General features: G+C 42.3%; 1 pseudogene; it reads left to right on the top strand.

Moving 5' to 3' along the window:
- Positions 1 to 1,378: 1,378 nt before the first annotated feature.
- Positions 1,379 to 1,950, top strand: LOC145074907 (mitochondrial import inner membrane translocase subunit TIM23-1 pseudogene; annotated as a pseudogene).
- Positions 1,951 to 16,136: the final 14,186 nt, after the last annotated feature.

A 16,136-nucleotide genomic window follows, 5' to 3' on the forward strand; every position in this document is an offset into this window, starting at 1 on the left:
TTATGGCTCATTTGCAGCCTCCCTCACCGTCCTTGTAACCCAGAAAGAAACCCTAGCTACATAGTTAAGATTCCTTGAGAGTTTGTGAGCCTTAGAGAGTGAAACTTGTGCCTTTGTGAAGTATTTTAGAGATTGAAGAGGAAGGAGCAAGGAGAGGAACAATATATCTAACATCTACTTTAGATTGGCCATCATCTTGAGGTATAAAGTCATGAACTTGATCTCTAGTTTCTTAAATCCCTTTTCTTGGAAGTAAATGGCCATTTTAGGTGCAAGTTGGAGTCAAACTCAGATCTGGACTTATCACAAGGATACGGTTCCAGATCTGCACCTCTTTAGGTCCCCAATGACGTAAAGTTGCTCACTTTATCTATCTTAGCCCCTTTCCATGCACCAAAACCTTGTAGGAGGCTTAGTTTTGATGATATATCCTTGGAAGGCCTTGCATGCATGTAAAGTGGGCAACTTTACGTGGTATCTGCACTAAGGGGGGTTGGATCTGAATTTTGGGACCTTAGATCCCACTGAAAAGGACTGAACATGAAAGGGACTGAAGGAACTCATTGAGTCCCTTAGTTAACTCGACGAGTTGGGGTGGGGTTTGCCTGTTTTGGGTTTCTGATTGAGTGCAGTGAAGGATTAGGGTTCAACAAGTTAGCTCGGGATTCAGTGGAATGAACTTGAGAGGAACTCGACGAGTTTCTAGATGCACTCGACGAGTTAAGGTCAACATGGATTGTTGACCTTGACTTTTGACCAGGGTTGACTTTAAGGATATTTATTGCGATTATGAGAAGTTAATCACATGTTGATTATAGGTAGTTGAGGAGGATCAGTGTGTGGGAAATATCTGATCCTAGTTTATCAGTTCAACATTGAGAGGTGAGTCGCCTCACCATACCAATGGGTCGAAGGCACCAAGGCTGGTCCATTTATGATATGTGATACTCTAGCTAAATTTATATTATGAGACATGCACTACTAGAAAATAGCCCTTTAATGATGCGCAAACAATGACACGCGCTGATAGAGGACACGTATTTGTACGTGACCTAAAAAATAATGTCAGTTTTCAAAAATTTGAAGGATAGAGATCATGCATTTTTGTGTGACCTAAAATTAGCGTCCAAAAAAAAACACGGAGGGCACCAATCATAAAAAGTGTGTCGTGTAAATGTGTAGTTTTATATTTTTGTTAAGGAAGGCGCGGTCCCAAAAAAAAAATTAAACACCCCGCTTCTCCTTCTAAAATCTTCTAACAAAAAAACCCTAATAATCCTTTAGCAGTTCGTCTTCCTCTCTCTCTCTCTCTCTCTCTCTCTCCTTTGGAATCAGATTCTTGAAAGATCGAAACCCTAATCGTAGCCCTAAGTACGACATGTCTTACCAACCGAGATCTTCAAATCACAAAGAAAGTGACGACCACCACGACAACCGTCAGCTATACAACGCTTACCAAGATCTTAGAGTCCCCGCACAAACCCTGTACAAACTTCCCACATCTCCTGAATACCTCTTTCAAGAGGAATCCATCGCTCAACGGCATTCATGGGGCGAAAACCTAACATAGTACACCGGCATCGGTTACCTCATCGGCGCAGTAGTTGGCATCAGGAAGGGTTTAGTAGAGGGCATGAAGGCTTTTGAGGCTGGAGACACCATGAAACTTAGGGTTAATCGGATCTTAAATGCTTCTGGGCATGCAGGTCGGACGATCGGCAACCGTGCGGGTGTAATCGGACTGTTGTACGCTGGTATGGAGAGCGGGATGGTTAAGGCTAGGGATGCAAATGATATTATCAATAGCGTGGTTGCTGGATTAGCGACTGGAGCACTTTACAAGCGGCGGCGGGGCCTAGCTCGGCGGCTGTTGCCGGAGCTATTGGTGGAATAGCGATGGGATTAGCCGTGACGAGGAAGCAGATTTTGAAGAGATACGTACCAATCTGAGCTTGATCTGTATTCAATTTCATCTTACTACAAGTTTTGGTCTTTTGAGATTTCCAAAGGTGATTCATGTGTAGTCTTTTACAATATTTTAGTATTTAACAATATTTTAGATGATTGACATAATTTGGCATGGAATGAAATGCGTGATTTTTTTTGTGCACTTGATAGTTGAAACCCTTTATGTTGTGTACTTTATAAGTGTATGGAAGGGTTTAGTCATAAATAAATCATTGTAGACTTTGATATGGGAATTGTATCAACACAGGTTTCTGTGGCTTTATTGGTTGATGAATTTTTGTTCGGGTGAGAACACAGATTGAATCATCAAATACAACACATGTAACATCTATAGGACTCCACAAAGAGGATCTGGTATTGTGGAAGATAGTAGTTCAAGTCGCATGTTTGAGACTGAAAATAAGGCTGTTGATGATGTTCAAACATCTTTGGGTGACTGGGGTAATGCATGAATGGATCCGCAGGTGAAAAGTTTTTGATTTTTTAATTTTTAATTTTTTATGTTCATGTGAAATGTTGAACTAATTTTAATACAACATACAGGTTATTCCATTGACTCAAACTCAACTCGATGAGGCTATGAAGCCTGCAAGGTTCAATACAACACATGTAACATCTATAGGCGATCATACCAATACCAATACCAATACCACCACCTTGGTTCATGAACCCATTTTACCATCCTCATTAATCTTGACAAAAGGAAAATCAATTTCATCATCTTTAAGCCCAATCAACTCTCTCCTTGCTGGTGAAAAAATTCAGTTTGGTAAGCTTATTTTTTATTTTAAATTTTTAAACATTATAGTTATATTATAACTCAAATTAATAAAGCTAAGCTATAATTAATAGGGGCAGTTACCTCACCAACAATACTCCCTCCTAGTAGCCGTGTTGTGTCGCATGTGATTAGGGCTCCAGGGTCTTTTTGTCCTGACATGACTCAAAACATTTCAAAAACCAAAAATGATTGCAATATATTCGTTAAAAAACAAGATTCTGAGGCTGAAGTTGATGCTGTTGCTATTGCTGCCATTGATAGAGATGAGACCGTTGGCAATGGGGTGGGACCCGAAACCAGACCTGTCTCAGTTTTAAGTGGTAATGACGAGTTTATCATATTTTATTTATTTATTATTTTAGTTAGTTATTAATTTAAAATGTTTAGAAAATTGGTTTGTAGATCAACAATCTAGAATTGTGTATTTGCAATCAAATGAAGGTTGGTTTTATCATGTTGATACAGTAAAATGTATGTTTTTATGACTCTTATTGATATTGTCACATTGTTTTATTAGGAGAGCAATGGAAAAGATGCAAAGGGCCTTTGATGTCTTTCCATACAGTGCAACTGCACTAAATTATCTAGCAAATCATTTCTTCTTTACTGGTCAACATTTTCTGGCTGAGCAGTTGTGAGTTGACTAAAACAACCCTTGCTGCAACTACTCATGGCTCAACAAGGGCACATTCCTATTATAACCTTGCACGCTCATATCATAGCAAGGTTTGGACATTTGTTCATATATTGTTTTACATTTACTAATGTTTTTATCTGGTGTAGCAATGCATTTTTGATGTGTTTAATGTCTTTTTTTTGTGTGTGGAATGCAGGGTGATTATGAGAAGGCTGGATTATATATACTACATGGCATCTGTAAAGGAAGTGAATAAGCCTCAAGAGTTCATTCAACCTCGCTGCTACAGGAAAGGATCTCATGGATGATGAAAATCAAGGAGATGTAACTGTAGATCTTTTTGCTGCTTTAGATATGGAAAGTGAGGCTGTTACAGAACGCTCTTCAACCTCGCTGCTACAGGAAAGGATCTCATAATAGCAGCCATCATGAGCTATACAAATACATCAAATCCTAGTGTCATGATTCAGTCTGGTTTGTTAGCAAAGAAAGCTTGCAATTTGGGGCTTGAGGTTAGATTCCCTTTTTATATATTTTGACTAATAAGTATTTAATCATTTACAATAATGATTCAGCCTTTATGTTTAGGTAAAACCATTGATTAAAACGAGCCTAGCCCCCGGTTCCAGAGTTGTGACGAAGTATCTGGAGAAAAGGTAAAAAGGGTAAAATAGTCATTTACTCACAATTAAACCCAAAAAGGAAGCACCAACACACTTTGAGTATTGTATTTGCATTGCAGTGGATTGCTGAGTTATTTGAAGGTGTTGAGCTTCCATATTGTTGGTTATGGATGCACCACTTGTATCGGTAATTCTGGTGACCTGGACAAATCGGTGGCATCTGCTATTTCTGAAAATGGTAACGTACTTACTTAATAACTTCTTCATTATTTCTCTTTAAAAAAAAGTTTCACTTTCACCCCCAACCCACCCTTTGACTGCAGAAAGTCAAACTTTGACTTTTTCCTCAGGTTGACATTGACTTTGAAACGGAACCAATTGTTGTTGTTGTTGATGTTCTTCTTCTTCTTCAACTACAATTATAAACATCTAGAAGGCAAGTACCTTTTGTTCCTTTTTCAATCTTTCTTATAAAATAGTATCTATTCATAAATTTATATGGTCTTTTCACAATCTTTCTATATTGTTTGTCTTAACAGCAAAGGATTTAAATGGGCTTGGAGCTATCACATCAGCTGCTGCATTTGCTGTTGCTCAGAAGGTATTTTAATATCCTATTTTTATTTTATTTTTTGACGTTCATCTTTCATAACAAACAGATCATGTCGGGGTTCATACAGGGATTGGACCGGTTGACTGTTGTGCCCAGTTATTTGGGATTTTTGCCGACTTATGAAATCCTAAACATGATATTTCAAACCCGATTGAAAATTTTTGTCTTAGGTTTTCTTACAAATATTGCGATTTCACGTTGGATTTTTTATTGTAAGTGTTACTTCTATATTATGGCAGCTCCTTATGATATATATACTTGCTGTTGGATTACTTGAGGTCTCCGGCCCTTCGCTTTCTGATACATTTTTCCAACACCAGGTACGTAATCTAAATTTAGTTAAATTACGCTTATACCCTTTTCGAAATTAACCTGGTTTATATATGCATTTAGTTTTTTTTTTAATTTTTTTAATTTTTTTTACAGCAATGGATGGATATGAATCATGAGACAGATGAACCCACTGATTCATATCTGAAGCACAAATCTTTTCAGTCTTATAACCCAAACACTAAACTTTTTTGGAACAGAATTGAAAAAAACCAGCTATAGTCAGAGACCAAAAATGTAATTTACTCGAAATCAAATTTGCAGGTTTGTTTTATCAATTTGCCCTTCTTCTAAAGATTTTCCCTTTTTTGGTGAATTTTATGTTGAACTGAATCCAATAAATCAAACCATATCACTTATAATCTGATGGAAGAGATCTTATACTCTAAGGCTCAATCAATCTCATTCAACGATTCTTGGAATTAATGTCAAACAATATCAAGGAACTTCAGCTTGTAGGATTAGAAGCCATGCTTCTATGCTAAGCATCCAATTCAACCATGGATGTTAGATAAGGGAAAGATGGGAAACTTAGAAAAATAGAGAGCATCTTATTAGTGGGGGGTATTTTCGGTATATATGCTATTTACTTTGTTACAACATAGTGCTTAATTATAAGAGGGTAGTGGAAATGACGGTATGATTATCTTCTATCAAATCTTGTCTTAGAACCTTTGGGAGAGGCTAGGCTCTCGAATCTCTGGCAAAATCATTAGGAAACTCTCTTGTAATTGAGTATCATCTATACATTCACTGAAGCTTTTATTCCTGTGCTTGTTTGCGATTTTATATTAAAGTCAGTTCTTAGTATTCTAGCTTGCAAATATGAAGAAATCTTTGTATGCCCACTGTTGAGGACTTTATTGTAATTTCAGAAAATGATGTGTATACAAGAAGTGAAGTTCTCGTTCCGATTCCATACGTATCAAGCAATTTCTCAAAACTACTCAATCTCACAGAGGTTCGCCCTTTCCTTTGATTTTGTGGAAGAATTAATGATTTTGGACAAACAATTTGGTAAATATGTTTTTTTTCAAGCATGTTCAAGTATCGTAATCACTCTTCAATTTATTATATTTTCGGATAAAAGCAAGAAGTAGCATCGTCCTACTTTTATTTCTTTCAACTAAAGCATTGTACTTTCATTTATTATTCGATTAATGCATTATATGTTTAAAGAAAATCTATTGGGCTATATATATATATATATATATATATATATGTGTGTGTGTGTGTGTGTGTGTGTGTGTGTGTGGAAGTTGCATTGTATTTGTCTAACATTGCTATAATTGGGTGGATTTTTCATATAACACAAATTAATATTTACCATATTAAGAAAATTTTCATTTTTTTTTTGTTTTTTGGCTGTTTGTATCTTCAATGACAGTTATGTATGAGAAACATATAGAATACATGTAATTACATCACAAGTAGAACACCATATAATTGCTGGACTTGCTTCAGTAGTAGGTGGATTAAATGCACCATATGAAAGAGTTTCTCATATTCATGAAAGACCCGTTGTAAATTGGCTCCTTGCAGCTGGTTGTCATCCATTTGGACCATTTTCCAATGCCCAGGTAACAATTTTGATCTATATTAACTCCACTTTCAATTTTTAAAAAATTCAGAAAGGTGGTTGGACAATTGAATTTGAACCTTGTCTTACACATATATCCACAGTGGAGCCCACTCTTGCTCTTGTAGTTGTGGAACCTCGTGTTCTTTTGTCTCAAGAAGAGCCCTTTAATGTTTAAATTGATGTTTTTTCTCCTATGGATTTTCAAGTATTTGATTCCAAAGCTTGGACCATGTTCTCTTAAGATAACATATTCTGCACATACAGATTTGAGTGTAAAATTCCAGAGTCATCGTAGCAAGTATAAGACACTATTATAGCTTTCCGACTTGATTTCTTTTTATGATGGTTTTGCCCCTAACCTAATAATATTTATATTTATTCAGGGACTATACAAATCCTATGCTTCATGTTGCATCTTCATCAATAGATGCTATTGGTCAGGTAAAGTCATTATTCTTTATAACAGCTTGAAGGATTGTTTTGTAAAATTACTCAACTATTGTTGTATTTTATATTTATACTTGTATTAGGCTCACTATTTTGGCAACATTGTTGATCCTAGACAACACTTATTTTGTAGTTACGTTTTGTTTTTTGTAGACAATAGATACTGTGAGCAAGTTCATAGATTTAGAGTCCATGAGTGGTGTTACTAAGGAAGAGTGGAGACAAGTCAGGCACACATTTAAAAAAATCAGCACAAATCTTGTTTATAGTGAGGCACACATTAGGTTATTAGAACTATTAGTTTGTAAATTTCTGTTACAACTTCTATTGATTTATTTTATCTTTCCATGAAACGATTATTTGTATGACCTTAAATTTTATGTAATGGATTGTAGTTTTTGTATATGATATTTTATTTTATATTATGAGACATTAAATGAAAATTTAATTCGAAAATTAGTAAATCTAGAAATAATATATTTTTTTTAAATATATAAAATTACGATACGCAAAAATGTGTGTCATCTTCATTTATGACATGGCCTTTTTTGACAGGGGCTTCCTTGATACGCAATGCGTGTCATAAACACGCGCGTCGTAAGGTTACGACATGAAAATGCATGTCGTCTTCCTTTATGATAGGGCCTTCCTTGATACGCATTGCGCGTCGTAAATGCGCGTTGTAAATGCGTGTCGTAAATGCGCGTCGTCTCTCTTTATGACAGGGCCTTCCTTGACGCGCATTTGCGCGTCGTCTGAGCATTTTACGACGTGTAATGAGCATCGTAAAAGGCTGTTTTTCTAGTAGTGATGCTAGTTGGTTATGTGCTAGGAATTGTATGCTAGTTGTAAGCTTGTATGGAAGACCATGGGAGAGCCCATTGCACCTAGATGTAAGACCATGTGGAGAGCCCATATCATTCCTACTAAAGACGGTGTAGAGAGCCTATGGCAACAGGATGTAAGACCATGTTGGGAGCCCATGGCATCATGGAGGAAGACCCTGGGGACGAGCCCACGACATCGCTATATGTTATATGCATGGCTTATGTGGTATATGTAGCTTTTATAGCTGATATGATATGTGTTTATGTGGATTATATGTTGTATGCTCTTGGGAAATCACTAAGCATTAGCTTAATTATAGTTTGTTGACTTGTTTCAGGTACATCTAATCCTAAGGGCAAGGGCAAGGCTTGATGGCGCGGTGTGCACTCTCACGCATTTTTTTTTGTTGGGACACTCTGATGTTTTGAATAAAATCTTAATGTTATGAATTTTGAAAACAATGGTTAATGTCACTTCACACCTTATGGAATGTTAGGTTAATTAAAAATCCAAAATTTATTTTGAAAATTTTGGGTCGTTACACTCTTCTTCAGAGTCATCGGAAGAGCCATTGTAGAACTTGTCAGCTTCTTTAAGGATTTCAGGCTTGACCCATGTGAATTGATCAAGCTTACGTTCATCGAGTCTTTGACTCAGCTCCAGAGATATTAACACACGATATCCTCTTTCCAATTCATAGTGACCCAGTCCTTCCAAGCGATGATGAAACAAGTTCTTAGTGGTAGAAGAAGGAAGGTCATCAGTGCATTGAAAGAACATCTGATTTTAACTGTCGAGATAGAAGATCCCATGCTTTGGTTTTGGAATAAACATGTACTGAATAGTTTCAACACCAGCTGGCAATATTTTGTTGAAGTATCTGGTGCCATACAGAAGAATAAATTTGGTATTCTTAGAATGTCGGGGAGTGCCTGTTCTTCCTGGTGAGACTGGTCTAGATGAACTCTGTAACAACATAAATTTTCAAAACAATTTTTCATTTTTAAAACATTCATTCACTCATAAAATAATGTCAAAACACATTGTAACAAATGTTATCATCACAAAACATCTCCCCAGAATCTGAAACATAACTCCAATGCGTGTGTGTACGAATCATGTCGGCGCCTTCCCGCGCTCATCACTAGTACCTGAAACACATAACACAACAACTGTAAGCATAAATGCTTAGTGAGTTCCCCAAAATACCGCATACATTATATACGCCACTCGAGGCTATAATACGACCTTCCGGTCGATGTGTATCAGTGGGACCCTCTAGTGTCGTAGCTCGTTGGACACTCTGTTACGGTCATAGCTCGTTGGGCCCTCCGGCCCGGTCTGTATCGTTGGACCCTTTGGTCCGGTCTATAACATCATACAACATACATATAACACATAGCACATAATCTCATACATAACACATAAGACCCTCTGGTCTACACAATATACCACTCTAGGTAACGTATAGTGAGAAGACTCACCTCGGTGTCTCGGTAAATATCTGACTCGGTAGGAATGTGATCTAGCCTCTGCCTAATCACATAAAGTAAATACTCTCATAAATACAACTGTACTCAACCCTAAAAGTCAACAAGATCAATGGTCAAACTTTGACCCGACTCGTCGAGTGCACTAGGGTGACTCGGTGAGTCTACACGTGTCCACTGACTCTCTTAGACCCTCTCTTGGCACGTCGAGTACTTCCCCTGACTCAACAAGTTCCACCTGGCATGAATCACGGGGCCACGCCGACTCAACTCGCCGAGTCTCAAGAACAACTCGGCGAGTTCCAACTTGAACTCAGTCCCCCTGACTCTCCCTGACTCACCAAGTTATTCCCCAACTCGGTAAGTCCACTCACTGAGTGATTTACGGGGAACCTTCATACTACTCGCCGAGTCTGTTCTTTGGACTCGGCGAGTTCATGCCATGCACAAACTCCATACAACTCTTGAGGTCAGATTTGTTCCATACATTCATAGATCTGGCCTTCCCAAGCCTGATAATGACGTAAAGTTCGGACCTTGACACTCATATAACATCTAAATGGTCCAAAATGGTGATTTAGCCCCAAAAATGACACCCCAAGCTCATGGCTCCCAAAATGACTCATAAAGCTCCAAGGGTTAAGGCCTCTGGACCTCTTTGGGTCCAGATCCAGAACACAAACTCGAGAAGGGGACAAATGCTCCACTTAATCAACCTCTAAAAGGGTTAGAAAACCCTAACACTAAGAATCAACACCAAAACTGAAGAAGGTCCGAGAATAATACCTCAATACAATCTCTATGAGCTCAAAAACCACCAAAATCGCACCTCCTTCAGCCTCCTCTTGCCTTGGTCACTTCCTTCTTACAAAACACCCACAAAAGGATCAAGAATGGCCTCTCCTTCCTCACAAACGCTCTAGATCTCTTAGGGTTTCTCTCTGGGGGTTGGTGGCCGCAAATGACGGCCTTAACACCCTTTAAATAGGTCTAAAACCCTGGAAATTAGGGTTTCATTAAACAGCGTGGACTCGCCGAGTCCAGCTGTGAACTCGCATACGAATCCGCGACCATACTCAATGACTTTAGATGCCAACTCGCCGAGTCTCCTCACAACACCCAAAAATAAAAGAACAAAAGATAATACCTGGGAATCCGGATGTTACAATTCTCCCCCACTAGAATCAAACTTCGCCCTCGAAGTCTCACTCTGCAAACAACTCTGGATGTTGCTCCCGCATCTTGCGCTCCGGTTCCCTAGTCAACTCCGACCCTTTCCGATGCTTCCACCGGACCTGCACCAAAGGCACCTCCTTGTTCCTCAAAACCTTGATCTTCCGATCCCTGATCGCCACCGGTCTCTCAGCATAATTCAGGCTCGCATCCACCTGAATATCTTCTAATGGCACCACTGTCGACTCGTCGGCTATACACTTTCGCAACTGCGACACGTGGAAAGTGTCATGAATCTGACCCAACTCTACTGGAAACTCCAAAAGAAAGGCTACCCTGTCTACCCTCGCGATCACCCTAAAAGGACCAATATATCGGGGCCCCAACTTGCCCCTCTTCTTGAATCGGATCACTCCTTTCCAAGGAGAGACCTTCAGGAGCACGAAGTCGTCGACCTGAAACTCGAGCTCGGACCGACGTTTGTCCGCATAACTCTTCTGATGACTCTGAGTGGTCAACAACCTCTGTCTGACCTGCTGGATCTGCTATGTCGTCGGAAGCACAATCTTGGTGCTACCCATCACACGCTGTCCTACCTCTCCCCAGCAAATAGGTTTCCGACACCTCCTCCCATACAATAGCTCAAAGGGTGGCATGCCAATGCTCGAATGATGGCTGTTGTTATAAGAAAACTCCGCCAAGGGCAAATACGTGTCCCAACTCCCGCCGAAATCCAAGACACATGCTCGGAGCATGTCCTCGAGCGTCTGGATCGTCCGCTCACTCTGCCCGTCAGTCTGTGGGTGGTATGCGGTACTAAAATGCAGTTTCGTACCCAATTCCTCATGAAACTTCTTCCTGAATCTGGAAGTGAAATGTACATCTCGATCTGAGACAATGGAGATCGGCACTTCATGCCGCGATACCACCTCTCTCACGTACATCTCCGCCAACTTCTCCGCGGAAGAGCTCTCACTGATGGCCAGGAAGTGAGCACTCTTCATCAATCTGTCCACAATTACCCAAATTGCATCGACACCCCTCGCGGTCCTTGGCAATTTGGTGATGAAATCCATGGTAATTTGTTCCCATTTCGATTCGGGAATCTCTAATGGCTGCAGATTACCATATGGACGCTGGTGCTCGACCTTCACCCTGCGACAGGTCAGGCATCTCTCTACAAACCATGCGACATCCCTCTTCATACAGGGCCACCAATATTCCTTTTTCAGGTCCAAATACATCTTAGTGGCCCCGAGATGGATCGAGAATTTCAATCGATGAGCCTCTTCCATCAAAATGGTATGTGTTCCGCCCACGGACGGTACCCATATCCGACCCTGAAATGTCATAAGCCCCCGACTATTGGTAACTAATTCCGATACCAGCCCGACAACTCGCTCTCTCTTCTGTCTTTCTGGCTTCACAGGCTCAGCTTGGGCCCCACGAATAGCATCCAACACCGGGGTCATCACTGTCAATCTCAAACAAACATCTCGCATTGGGGCGCCCTCCGCCCTACGACTCAGTGCATCGGCTACAACATTAGCCTTGCCCAGGTGGTACATGATCTCACAATCATAATCCTTAACCACATCCAACCACCTCCTCTGGCGCATATTCAGGTTGGGCTGATCTATCAAATACTTCAAACTCCTGTGGTCCGTGTATATCGTACACCGAACCCCATACAGATAATGTCGCCAGATCTTGAGAACGAACACTACTGCTCCCAGCTCCAGATCATGAGTGGGATATCTCGACTCATGAGGCTTAAGCTGCCTCGATACATATGCTATCACATGCCCCCTCTGCATAAGCACCGCTCCCAATCTGGATATCGATGCATCACAATATACCACAAAATCCTCCATTCCTTCCGGAAGGGCTAACACTGGGGCTTCGCATAATTCCTGGCGAAGTGTCTCGAACGAGGTCTGCTGCTCCGGACCCCAAGAAAATGCAACACCCTTCCGTGTCAAATTGGTGAGTGGCACGGCGATCTTGGAGAAATCCTTAATAAATCTCCGATAATAGCCGGCCAAACCCAGAAAACTCCTGATCTCGGTGGAGAATAATACCTCAATACAATCTATATGAGCTCAAAAACCACCAAAATCGCACCTCCTTCAGCCTCCTCTTGCCTTGGTCACTTCCTTCTTACAAAAACACCCACAAAAGGATCAAGAATGGCCTCTCCTTCCTCACAAACGCTCTAGATCTCTTAGGGTTTCTCTCTGGGGGTTGGTGGCCGCAAATGACGGCCTTAACACCCTTTAAATAGGTCTAAAACCCTGGAAATTAGGGTTTCATTAAACAGCATGGACTCGCCGAGTCCAGCTGTGAACTCGCATACGAATCCGCGACCATACTCAATGACTTTAGATGCCAACTCGCCGAGTCTCCTCACAACACCCAAAAATAAAAGAACAAAAGATAATACCTGGGAATCCGGATGTTACAATTCTCCCCCACTAGAATCAAACTTCGCCCTCGAAGTCTCACTCTGCAAACAACTCTGGATGTTGCTCCCGCATCTTGCGCTCCGGTTCCCTAGTCAACTCCGACCCTTTCCGATGCTTCCACCGGACCTGCACCAAAGGCACCTCCTTGTTCCTCAAAACCTTGATCTTCCGATCCCTGATCGCCACCGGTCTCTCAGCATAATTCAGGCTCGCATCCACCTGAATATCTTCTAATGGCACCACTGTCGACTCGTCGGCTATACACTTTCGCAACTGCGACACGTGGAAAGTGTCATGAATCTGACCCAACTCTACTGGAAACTCCAAAAGAAAGGCTACCCTGTCTACCCTCGCGATCACCCTAAAAGGACCAATATATCGGGGCCCCAACTTGCCCCTCTTCTTGAATCGGATCACTCCTTTCCAAGGAGAGACCTTCAGGAGCACGAAGTCGTCGACCTGAAACTCGAGCTCGGACCGACGTTTGTCCGCATAACTCTTCTGATGACTCTGAGTGGTCAACAACCTCTGTCTGACCTGCTGGATCTGCTATGTCGTCGGAAGCACAATCTTGGTGCTACCCATCACACGCTGTCCTACCTCTCCCCAGCAAATAGGTTTCCGACACCTCCTCCCATACAATAGCTCAAAGGGTGGCATGCCAATGCTCGAATGATGGCTGTTGTTATAAGAAAACTCCGCCAAGGGCAAATACGTGTCCCAACTCCCGCCGAAATCCAAGACACATGCTCGGAGCATGTCCTCGAGCGTCTGGATCGTCCGCTCACTCTGCCCGTCAGTCTGTGGGTGGTATGCGGTACTAAAATGCAGTTTCGTACCCAATTCCTCATGAAACTTCTTCCTGAATCTGGAAGTGAAATGTACATCTCGATCTGAGACAATGGAGATCGGCACTTCATGCCGCGATACCACCTCTCTCACGTACATCTCCGCCAACTTCTCCGCGGAAGAGCTCTCACTGATGGCCAGGAAGTGAGCACTCTTCATCAATCTGTCCACAATTACCCAAATTGCATCGACACCCCTCGCGGTCCTTGGCAATTTGGTGATGAAATCCATGGTAATTTGTTCCCATTTCGATTCGGGAATCTCTAATGGCTGCAGATTACCATATGGACGCTGGTGCTCGACCTTCACCCTGCGACAGGTCAGGCATCTCTCTACAAACCATGCGACATCCCTCTTCATACAGGGCCACCAATATTCCTTTTTCAGGTCCAAATACATCTTAGTGGCCCCGAGATGGATCGAGAATTTCAATCGATGAGCCTCTTCCATCAAAATGGTATGTGTTCCGCCCACGGACGGTACCCATATCCGACCCTGAAATGTCATAAGCCCCCGACTATTGGTAACTAATTCCGATACCAGCCCGACAACTCGCTCTCTCTTCTGTCTTTCTGGCTTCACAGGCTCAGCTTGGGCCCCACGAATAGCATCCAACACCGGGGTCATCACTGTCAATCTCAAACAAACATCTCGCATTGGGGCGCCCTCCGCCCTACGACTCAGTGCATCGGCTACAACATTAGCCTTGCCCAGGTGGTACATGATCTCACAATCATAATCCTTAACCACATCCAACCACCTCCTCTGGCGCATATTCAGGTTGGGCTGATCTATTAAATACTTCAAACTCCTGTGGTCCGTGTATATCGTACACCGAACCCCATACAGATAATGTCGCCAGATCTTGAGAACGAACACTACTGCTCCCAGCTCCAGATCATGAGTGGGATATCTCGACTCATGAGGCTTAAGCTGCCTCGATACATATGCTATCACATGCCCCCTCTGCATAAGCACCGCTCCCAATCTGGATATCGATGCATCACAATATACCACAAAATCCTCCATTCCTTCCGGAAGGGCTAACACTGGGGCTTCGCATAATTCCTGGCGAAGTGTCTCGAACGAGGTCTGCTGCTCCGGACCCCAAGAAAATGCAACACCCTTCCGTGTCAACTTGGTGAGTGGCACGGCGATCTTGGAGAAATCCTTAATAAATCTCCGATAATAGCCGGCCAAACCCAGAAAACTCCTGATCTCGGTGGGTGATCTCGGTGGGTGATCTCGGCACCTCCCACCTCATGACCGCCTCAATCTTGGCCGGATCGACCAATATCCCATTCTGGTTAACGAGATGCCCCAAAAACTGAACCTCTCGTAGCCAGAACTCACATTTGGAGAACTTGGCATAAAGCCTCTCCGATCTCAGAACTCTGAGGATCTCCCTCAAATGCTCCTCATGCTGCTCTCTGGATCTCGAATACACCAATATGTCGTCGATGAACACGATCACTGAGTGATCCAACATTGGTCTGCACACCCTGTTCATGTGATCCATGAACACCGCCGGTGCGTTGGTGAGTCCGAAAGGCATCACCATGAACTCGTAATGTCCATAACGAGTCCAGAATGCTGTCTTCTGGACGTCTTCCTCCCGCACCCTACCTGATGATACCCAGACCTCAAATCGATCTTGGAAAACCAAGATGCTCCCAGTAACTGATCGAACAAATCATCGATCCTCGGCAATGGGTAACGGTTCTTGATTGTTAGCTTATTCAACTCACGATAATCAATGCACATCCGGAGCGAACCATCCTTCTTCTTGACAAAAAGAATAGGCGCCCCCCATGGCGAACTGCTCGGCCTGATAAACCCCTTCCCCAACAGCTCCTGAAGCTGCGAGGATAACTCCTGCATCTCCGGAGGTGCAAGGCGATAAGGCGCCTTGGCAATAGGCGCAGCTCCCGGAACCAATTCAATACCGAACTCTACCTGCCTCTCCGGAGGCACACCCGACAACTCCTTTGGAAACACATCCGGAAACTCACGCACTATCGGGACCTCATCAACTGACTTCAGTCTCTCTGAATCAACCCTCGCATCCATCACATATGCCACAAATCCCCTACAACCCTGCTGTAGACTCCGTCTTGCTCTGGCGGTCGAGCAAAATGTTAACCCCATACGTGTACCCTTGCCGTACACCGTAAGAACTCCCCCACTAGGGTCTCAAATCGTCACCAATTGACGCTCACAGTCTATCACAGCTCCATATCGGCTCAACAAATCCGTACTCACTATAACACACACGTCCCCCATCGCGATCGGAACCAGATTTACCGGGAACTCCACACCAAAGATCTCAAGGACACATCCTCGAATCACA

The sequence above is a fragment of the Lactuca serriola genome, chromosome 9 (genome assembly GCF_051521515.1).
Source record: "Lactuca serriola cultivar US96UC23 chromosome 9, Lser_US96UC23_V15, whole genome shotgun sequence".
Lineage (NCBI taxonomy): Eukaryota > Viridiplantae > Streptophyta > Magnoliopsida > Asterales > Asteraceae > Lactuca > Lactuca serriola.